We start from the raw sequence: 10785 nt of genomic DNA, 5'->3' as shown, positions 1-10785 counted from the left end.
CCCATCTTTACTCCAGCATCTTTGCAAAGCATAGAAATTAAGCTTGGATAAGCCAATCTGGCGTCTTTAGAATTCCTGTTTGCTATTTTGTATAGCTCACATGAGATCAGCTGATGGACTTCTACTTCCTTTCCCAGCATGATGCAGTGAATCATGACAGCTCTTTTGATGGTAACTTCAGAACGGTTGCTAGTGGGCAATATGGAATGCCCAATGAAATCCAGCCAGCCTCTGGCTACTGGTTTCAGATCTTCCCTTTTGAGTTGAACTGGGATGCCAGTCGTGCTGGTAGTCCACTTGGCTCCAGGGATGCATATATCTTCCAAGATCTTGTCCAATCCTTTATTGACCCTCATCATTCTCCTATTAAAGGAGTCTGGGTCATCTTTCAGTTGAGGAATCTTGAATATCTCCCTGATCTTGTCAGAATTGGTATGAATGATCTTTCCTCTGACTAAGGTCTTATGGTCGAAGAGAGCAGCTCCAATGATTCTTTGCCTTTCTGTCTGCCATAGATTAGCATAAAATTCTTGAACCATGTTCTTTCCCACTTTCGTTTCAGGATTGGCCAGAATTTCCCAATTCCTGTTTCGAATTTGCTCTTGGATCTCCGGATATTCATCTTCTTTCAGATCAAATCTGACTTCCGGGATCACTGATCTGTGACTCATTATCTTGTAGTAATGGTCTGAATGTTCTTTAGTTAAGAACTTCCCTTGATTCCAAAGTGGCTTTGGAGTGCTTTCTTTCTTGCCTCTTGGGTTGGGTTGTTTCCCTTTAGGAGCCATGATCAAGAGACACAATAGTTTTTGTGATCACGGGTAAAACACACCAAACTTAGAGCTTTGCTTGTCCTCAAGCAAAAGAGAAGAAAGAAGAGGGATAGAAGGAGAACAGTTGTGGAATGGTGGTGATGAGGAGGGCGCCGAATATAATATATAGGGAGGGGGGGTGGGAGTTTTTCGAAAAATAAGAAAGAATTAAGATAGAAGATATGATTTTAAAAGATATTATAAGAAAAAGATATAATTTTAAAAGAGAAAGATATGAATAATAATTTGAAAAGATAAATCTGAAATTTTTAATTTTGAAAAAGATTTTAAAAAGAAAATTGAGTTTTGAAAACAAATTTTTAAAAGAGTTGGATTGGATTGGAAAACCATTTGGTTTTATAAATTAAGATACATTTGATATTTTTGAAAAAGGGATTTTAAAGATTAGGATTTTTAGAACACTAATTTGGATTGAGTGGTGATAATTTAAAATATGTTTATGCAAGAAATCATGAATTGAAACATAAAAAATTAGAAAAATTGTGAAGAAAAACGAATTTTACCTCCTCCCCACCATCCTGGCATTAAACGCCCAACTGTTGCATGGTTTGGGCGTTTAACGCCCAAATGTTGCTTCTCCTGGGCGTTCAACGCCCAGTTGATGCATCTTTCTGGCGTTGAACGCCAGGAAGTCCTTTATTACTGGGCGTTTTTCTAAACGCCCAGGATGCTGCCAAACTGGCGTTAAACGCCCAGAAGGTGCTTCTTTCTGGCGTTTAACGCCCAGAAGATGCTCCTTTCTGGCGTTTAACGCCCAGAAGGCTACCCTTACTGGCGTTGAACGCCCAGTGGGTGCTTCTTTTGGGCGTTCAACGCCCAAAAGGTTTCTTACTGGCTTTTTCACGCCAGTGATCTTCCAATTTTCCTTATAACTCTGTGAATCCATCCAATTGCTATTTTACCTTGAAGATACCTTGACATATACCTGTAAAAATCAATTAACTAATTACTACGAATAAAATTAAATTTTGTGATTGGCTGGGTTGCCTCCCAACAAGCGCTTCTTTAATGTCATTAGCTGGACTATTACTGATCTTCAATTAAGTCTCAGTCTTGAGCATTCTTGCTCGAAATTACCTTCAAGATAATGTTTAACTCTTTGTCCATTAACAATGAACTTTTTGTTAGAGTCATTATCCTGAAGCTCTATGTATCCATATGGGGATACACTTGTAATGACATATGGACCTCTCCACCGAGATTTTAATTTTTCGGGGAATAATTTGAGCCTTGAATTAAATAGCAGAACTTTCTGTCCCGACTCAAAGACTCTGGATGACAATTTCTTATCATGCCATCTTTTTGCTTTCTCTTTGTAAATTTTTGCATTCTCGAAAGCATTGAGTCTAAATTCCTCTAGCTCATTTAACTGGAGCAATCGTTTTTCTCCAGCTAATTTGGCATCAAGGTTTAGGAATCTGGTTGCCCAGTAGGCCTTATGTTCCAGTTCCACTGGCAAGTGACATGCCTTTCCATACACAAGCTGGTATGGAGAGGTCCCTATAGGGGTCTTGAATGCTGTTCTGTATGCCCACAGAGCATCATCCAAGCTCCTTGCCCAATCCTTTCTACGGTTAATTACAGTCCGTTCCAGGATTCTTTTGAGTTCTCTATTTGAGACTTCAGCTTGCCCATTAGTCTGTGGGTGATATGGAATAGCTACCCGGTGACTAACTCCATAACGAACCAGAGCAGCATAAAGCTGTTTATTGCAGAAATGAGTGCCCCCATCACTAATTAACACTCTACGGATACCAAATCTGCTGAAGATGTGTTTCTGGAGGAATTTTAACACTGTTTTAGTGTCATTTGTGGGTGTTGCAATAGCCTCCACCCATTTGGATACATAATCCACTGCCACCAGAATATAAGTGTTTGAGTATGATGGTGGGAAAGGTCCCATGAAGTCAATGCCCCATACATCAAACAACTCAATCTCCAAGATTCCTTGTTGAGGCATGGCATAACTGTGAGGTAAGTTGCCTGATCTTTGGCAACTGTCACAATTAAGCACAAATGCTCGGGAATCTTTATAGAGAGTGGGCCAGTAGAAGCCACTTTGGAGGACCCTTGTGGCTGTTCGCTCACTTCCAAAATGTCCTCCATACTGTGATCCATGGCAGTGCCAAAGGATCTTCTGTGCTTCTTCTTTAGGCACACATCTACGGATTACTCCGTCTGCACATCTCTTGAAGAGATATGGTTCATCCCAAAGATAGTACTTTGCATCTGTGATTAATTTCTTTGATTGCACCCTACTGTACTCTTTGGGTATGAATCTCACTGCCTTGTAGTTTGCAATGTCTGCAAACCATGGCACTTCCTGGATGTCAAACAGTTGCTCATCCGGAAAGGTTTCAGAGATCTCAGTGAGAGGGAGGGACGCCCCTTCCACTGGTTCTATTCGGGACAGGTGATCTGCCACTTGATTCTCTGTCCCTTTTCTGTCTCTTATTTCTATATCAAACTCTTGCAGAAGCAACACCCATCTGATGAGTCTGGGTTTTCAATCCTGCTTTGTGAGTAGATATTTAAGAGCAGCATGATCAGTGTACACAATCACTTTTGATCCTACTAAATAGGATCTGAATTTGTCAATGGCGTAAACCACTGCAAGTAGCTCTTTTTCTGTGGTTGTGTAGTTCTTCTGTGCGTCATTTAGAACACGGCTAGCATAATAAATGACGTGCAGAAGCTTGTCATGCCTTTGTCCCAACACTGCACCAATGGCATGGTCACTGGCATCACATATCAACTCAAATGGTAAAGTCCAGTCTGGTGCAGAGATGATTGGTGCTGTAACCAATTTAGCTTTCAGAGTCTCAAATGCCTGAAGACACTCTTTATCAAAGATAAATGGCGTGTCAGCAGCTAGCAGGTTGCTCAGAGGTTTGGCGATTTTTGAAAAATCCTTTATAAACCTCCTATAGAATCCTGCATGCCCCAGAAAGCTTCTGATTGCCTTAACATTGGCAGGTGGTGGTAATTTTTCAATTACTTCTACCTTAGCTTGATCCACCTCTATTCCCTTGTTCGAAATTTTGTGCCCAAGGACAATACCTTCAGTCACCATAAAGTGACATTTTTCCCAGTTTAAAACCAGGTTAGTCTCTTGGCATCTTTTCAGAACAAGTGCTAAATGGTTAAGGCAGGAGTTGAATGAGTCTCTAAATATTGAAAAGTCATCCATGAAGACTTCCAGAAATTTTTCCACCATATCAGAGAAAATGGAGAGCATGCACCTCTGAAAGGTTGCAGGTGCATTGCACAGGCCAAATGGCATCCTTCTGTATGCAAATACTCCAGATGGGCATGTGAACGCCGTTTTCTCCTGATCCTGGGGATCTACTGCAATTTGATTATAACCTGAATATCCATCCAAGAAGCAGTAGTATTCATGACCTGCTAGTCTTTCTAGCATTTGGTCTATGAATGGTAAAGGAAAATGATCCTTTCTGGTGGCTGTATTGAGTCTTCTATAATCAATACACATACGCCACCCTGTAACTGTTCTTGTAGGAACCAGTTCATTTTTTTCATTATGAACCACTGTCATGCCTCCCTTCTTAGGGACAACTTGGACAGGGCTTACCCAGGGGCTGTCAGAAATAGGATAAATAATCCCAGCCTCTAGTAATTTAGTGACCTCCTTCTGCACCACTTCTTTCATAGCTGGATTCAGCCTCCTTTGTGGTTGGACCACTGGTTTGGCGTCATCCTCCAACAAGATCTTGTGCATGCATCTGGCTGGGCTAATGCCCTTAAGATCACTGATGGACCACCCAAGAGCTGTCTTGTGTGTCCTTAGCACTTGAATTAGTGCTTCCTCTTCCTGTGGCTCTAAGGTAGAGCTTATAATTACAGGAAAGGTATCACCTTCTCCCAGAAATGCATATTTCAGGGATGGTGGTAATGGTTTGAGCTCGGGTTTAGGAGGTTTCTCCTCTTCCTGAGGGATTTTCAGAGGTTCTATTGTCTTCTCTGATTCCTCCAAATCAGGCTGAACATCTTTAAAGATGTCCTCTAGCTCTGATTCGAGACTCTCAGCCATATTGACCTCTCTTACTAGAGAATCAATAATGTCAACACTCATGCAGTCATTTGGGGTGTCTGGATGTTGCATGGCTTTGACAACATTCAACTTGAACTCCTCCTCATTGACTCTCAAGGTTACTTCCCCTTTTTGGACGTCAATGAGGGTTCGGCCAGTTGCTAGGAAAGGTCTTCCTAGAATGAGAGTTGCACTCTTGTGCTCCTCCATTTCCAGCACCACAAAGTCAGTAGGAAAGGCAAATGGCCCAACCTTGACAATCATGTCTTCAATCACGCCTGATGGGTATTTAATGGAGCCATCAGCAAGTTGCAGACATATCCTGGTTGGTTTAATTTCTTCAGTTAAACCAAGCTTTTTGATAGTAGATGCAGGTATTAAGTTGATACTTGCCCCAAGATCACATAAAGCTTGCTTGGTACAAGTATCCTCTAATGTGCATAGTATCATAAAGCTCCCAGGATCTTTAAGCTTTTCAGGTAAGCTTTTCAGAATGACTGCACTGCATTCTTCAGTGAGGTAAACTTTCTCAGTTTCCCTCCAATCCTTCTTATGACTTAAGATCTCTTTCATGAACTTAGCATAAGAAGGTATTTGCTCAAGTGCTTCTGCAAACGGAATCTTTATTTCAAGAGTCCTAAGATAGTCTGCAAAGCGGGCAAATTGCTTATCCTGTTCCGCTTGGCGGAGTTTTTGAGGATAAGGCATTTTGGCTTTGTATTCCTCAACCTTAGTTGTTGCAAGTTTATTACCTACAGAAGTGGGTTGGGAAGCCTTTTTAGAAGGGTTATCATCAGCACTCGTAGGTGACTGATCCCCCACTGGCATTTGAATGCCAGAGGTGGGAGCTGGAGTGGCGTTAGACGCTATCTCCCCTTTGTTACTGGCGTTTGAACGCCAGAACCATGCTCCCTTTGGGCGTTCAACGCCGGATTCATGCTTGTTTCTGGCGTTGAACGCCAGGAATTAGCATGGTCTGGGCGTTCAGCGCCAGCTTTATTCCTCTCTGGGCTCTGAATGTCCTCAGAGGGATTTTGAGTATCCACTTGTTCATTTCTTGGTTTCCTGCTGCTTTGAAGTGAGGTATTTAATGTTTTCCCACTTCTTAATTGAACTGCTTGGCATTCTTCTGTTATTTGTTTTGACAATTGCTTTTCTGTCTGCTTTAATTGTACTTCCATGTTCCTGTTAGCCATTCTTGTTTCCTGTAATATTTCCTTGAATTCGGCTAGCTGCTGAGTTAGAAAATCTAATTGCTGATTGAATTCATTAGCCTGATCCACCGGACTGAGTTCAGCAGTTACTATTTTAGCTTCTTCTTTCATAGAGGATTCACTGCTTAGGTACAGATGCTGATTTCTGGCAACTGTATCAATAAGCTCTTGAGCTTCTTCAATTGTTTTTCTCATGTGTATAGATCCACCAGCTGAGTGGTCTAGAGAAATCTGAGCTTTTTCTGTAAGCCCATAGTAGAAGATGTCTAATTGTACCCATTCTGAAAATATTTCAGAGGGGCATTTTCTGAGCATCTCTCTGTATCTCTCCCAGGCATCATAAAGGGATTCATTATCTCCTTGTTTGAAGCCTTGGATGTTTAGCCTTAGCTATGTCATCCGTTTGGGAGGGAAATAGTGATTCAGGAATTTTTCTGACAGCTGTTTCCATGTTTTTATGCTGTTCTTAGGCTGGTTACTTAACCACCTCTTAGCTTGATCTTTTACAGCAAATGGAAACAGTAATAATCTGTAGACATCCTGATCCACTTCCTTATCATGTATTGTGTCAGCAATTTGCAAGAATTGTGCCAGAAACTCTGTAGGTTCTTCATGTGGAAGACCAGAATACTGACAGTTTTGCTGCACCATGATAATGAGTTGAGGATTCAACTCAAAGCTACTGACTCCAATGGAGGGTATACAGATACTACTCCCATATGAAGCAGTAGTGGGGTTAGCATATGACCCCAGAGTCCTCTTGGACTGTTCATTCCCACTTAGTTCCATGTTGGAATAAAAGAGATGGTATATATGTTGATATTATTTATTTTATAAAAATTAATTTTTATAAAATAAAATAAAAATGAAATAAATAAAAGAAAGTGGAAATATTTTGAAATTGAAAATTGAATTTTTATGTAAAAATTTCGAAAAATGTAGTTCAAAATTAGTTAGAAAATAAAAAAATTTTTTTTTGAATTTTGAATTTTATGATGAAAGAGAAAAACACACAAAAGACACAAGACTTAAAAATTTTTAGATCTAATGTTCCTTATTTTCGAAAATTTTTGGAGGGAAAACACCAAGGAACACCAAACTTAAAAATTTTAAGATCAAGACACAAGAAAAACTCAAGAACACTTTGAAGATTCACAAGAACACCAAGAACACAAGAAAGAACACCAAACTTAAAATTTTTAGAAAACTTTAATAAAATTTTCGAAAATTATGAAAGATTAACAAGAAAACACCAAACTTAAAGTTTGGCACAAGACTAAATCAAGAAAAATTATTTTTGAAAAAGGATTTTAAAAAGAAAGTGCCCAATTGCTAAGAATATAAATCCCCGCTATAATCAACTGAGCTAAAAATGTAATGTATTTTAAAGATGTGTTATTTTTATGGATAAAAGTTTAATTCTTGAAAATTAATGTTTTGAAAAAGTACAAAAAAAACAAGAAAAGACACAAAGCAAGAAAAACTTGAGATCAATCAAGAAAAATGAACAAGAACAACTTGAAGATCAAGGAAGAACCAAGAACACTAACACGAAAATTTTTAAAGAAATTATAAAATATGCAATTAACACCAAACTTAGAATAAGACACTAAACTCACGAAAAATTAACAATTAATTAAGAACAATAATATTTTTGAAGAGAAATTTTTGAAAAGAAACTATCCTATCAAAATTTAATGACTCTGTAACAACAAAAATAAATTATTCCTAATCTAAGAAATAAAATAAGCCTTCAATTGTCCAAACTCAATAATCCCCGGCAACGGCGCCAAAAACTTGGTGCACGAATTTGTGATTCGCACAACTAACCAGCAAGTGCACTGGGTCGTCCAAGTAATACCTTACGTGAGTAAGGGTCGATCCCACGGAGATTATTGGCTTGAAGCAATCAATATATATTTTATTAATCTTAGTTAGGATGTCAAAGTGTTTAAAATTGTAAGTTGGAATTATTAGATTTGATTGGAAAGATAAACGAGAACAATAGAGTTACTTGTTTTGCAGTACTGGGGAATATGTTGGAGTTTTGGAGGTGCTTTGTCCTTTGACTTCAACTCTTCCTTGAAATCCTTCAACACACGCAAGGCTCCTTCCATGGCAAGCTCTATGTAGGGTGTCACCGTTGTCAGTGGCTACCTCCCATCCTCTCAGTGAAAACGTTCCTATGCTCTGTCACAGCACGGCTAATCATCTGTCAGTTCTCAATCAGGTTGGAATAGAATCCATTGATTCTTTTGCGTCTGTCACTAACGCCCAGCCATCAGGAGTTTGAAGCACGTCACAGTCATTCAATCCCGGAATCCTACTCGGAATACCACAGACAAGGTTTAGATTTTCCGGATTCTCATGAATGCCGCCATCAATCCGGCTTATACCACGAAGATTCTGATTAAGGAATCTAAGAGATATTCATTCAATCTGATGTAGAACGGAGGTGGTTGTCAGGCACACGTTCATGGATTGAGGAAGGTGATGAGTGTCACGGATCATCACCTTCTTCACAATTAAGCGCGAATAAACATCTTAGATAAGAACATGCGTGTTTTAATGGAAAACAAAGGAATTGTATTAAATCATCGAGACGCTGCAGAGCTCCTCACCCCCAACAATGGAGTTTAGAGACTCATGCCGTCAAAAAGTATGTAATTCAGATCTGAAAAATGTCATGAGGTACAAGAAATGTCTGTAAAAGTTGTTTAAATAGTAAACTAGTAACCTAGGTTTACAGAAAATGAATAAACTAAGATAATTGGTGCAGAAATCCACTTCTGGGGCCAACTTGGTGTGTGCTGGGGCTGAGATCAAAGCTATCCACGAGTAGAGGCCTTTCTTGGCGTTAAACTCCAGGTTATGACGTGTTTTGGGCGTTCAACTCCGGACAGCAGCATGAACTTGGCGTTCAACGCCAAGTTACGTCGTCTATCCTTGCGCAAAGTATGGACTATTATATATTGCTGGAAAGCCCTGGATGTCTACTTTCCAACGCCGTTGAGAGCGTGTCAATTGGACTCCTGTAGCTCCAGAAAATCCATTTCGAGTGCAGGGAGGTCAGGATCCAACAGCATCAGCAGTCCTTTTTCAGCCTAAGTCAGATTTTTGCTCAGCTCCCTCAATTTCAGCCAGAAAATACCTGAAATTACAGAAAAATACACACACTCATAGTAAAGTCCAGAAATATGATTTTTGCTTAAAAACTAATAGAATTCTATTAAAAACTAATTAAAACATACTAAAATCTACATGAAATTACCCCCAAAAAGCGTATAAAATATCCGCTCATCAGCCGCCAGGCGTGGGCTCTTGTCTACTGGCCATGCATGGGCTCTTGTCTGCTGGCCATGCATGCTTGGGTGCCTTTGATTGTCTATGTTGGCCTTTAGGGCATGGTTTTGTTTCTTAAGCCACAATTTATTTGTACTTGTGTTTTCTTTGTGAAAAAACTTTGGTTCTTGTTGGTTTTGAGTCTATAAACTTTTGAAAACACATAAATACTATTCTAACTCCGAATATTTTATTATTTATGAAATTTTATTAAAAAATATAAGAAATTTGATTAAAATCTAAAAAAATAAATTAAAAAAATTTTAAAAATTGCTTAAAATGACGTGTCATTAACAATATATTAAAAAGCACTATATTTATTTATTTTTGGACATACACGCACGCTAAATCCAACTGATACTCGAAGTGAGAATCGATTTTTTTTTTTGGTCAGGTATCCAGGCCAAAACTGGCCCAGACCCAAAAAAAAAAAACCAACCCCCAACCTAATCCTCAATTCAAACAATCAATTCCCTCTTCATGCTATGCTGAGACCAATGACCAACAACAGCGCTCTTCAATGCAGCAGCTTTCCTTTGCTACCACGACCAGATGACCAGAAGAGCTCTGGCGAAGAGGACGGCAGCAACTTCACTACCCAAATCCCAGAGATGGCGAAAAGAATCTTTCTCTGCTAGAAGCGCGTGATTCGTCTCTCCTCCTTCATGAATGTCGCCGATGATGCCACAACTCCACATTTTCTCCTGTATTCCACTGTCACCGAAACAACTTGGTGAATCTTCTACCTGGCTCCTACTCCTCTGATTTGGAAAGGTAGTAGCACATGCACGTCTATTTTGGTATGATATGTTTATATGTTGCTCAACATGTTCTGACTCTGCTTTCACTTCTCACAATGCTTGCAATTTCAGGTGGGGGGTAAACTTCCATTGGTTTCCTAAGCTTCCCATTGATGTCCTGGCTGCGATCTCATGAGCTAATCTGTTTCCCTCTCTCGGCGTCCAGGTGAACCCTATATCCTGCAAATCATTCAAAAGCATAAAAATATCTTTGAGAATTGCATCAATTTCCCAAATTTTTCCTTTTGATTTTACTGCTTGAACAAGGATTGGGCTATCCGATTCTATAATAGTCTTTCCAAGCATTAAATTTTTTGCCATAATGATAGCTTCCCTGAGTGCAGTGGCCTCTGCTATTAGGCTTGATTTAGCTTTGAACCTTGATGTAACTCCTGTAATGATTCTTCCCATGTAATCTCTAATAATTGCAGCTGAAGCTGCTTCCCCCGTCTCTCTACAAAGGGACGCATCGACATTTATTTTAGCCATTCTTTCGGTGGAGGCCTCCAGGTAACTTGCTTTCCTCTCCTATTATTCTTATGTTG

The sequence above is a fragment of the Arachis stenosperma genome, chromosome 3 (genome assembly GCF_014773155.1).
Source record: "Arachis stenosperma cultivar V10309 chromosome 3, arast.V10309.gnm1.PFL2, whole genome shotgun sequence".
In the NCBI taxonomy this organism is placed as follows: Eukaryota; Viridiplantae; Streptophyta; class Magnoliopsida; order Fabales; family Fabaceae; genus Arachis; species Arachis stenosperma.
This window is presented reverse-complemented; position numbering follows the sequence as displayed.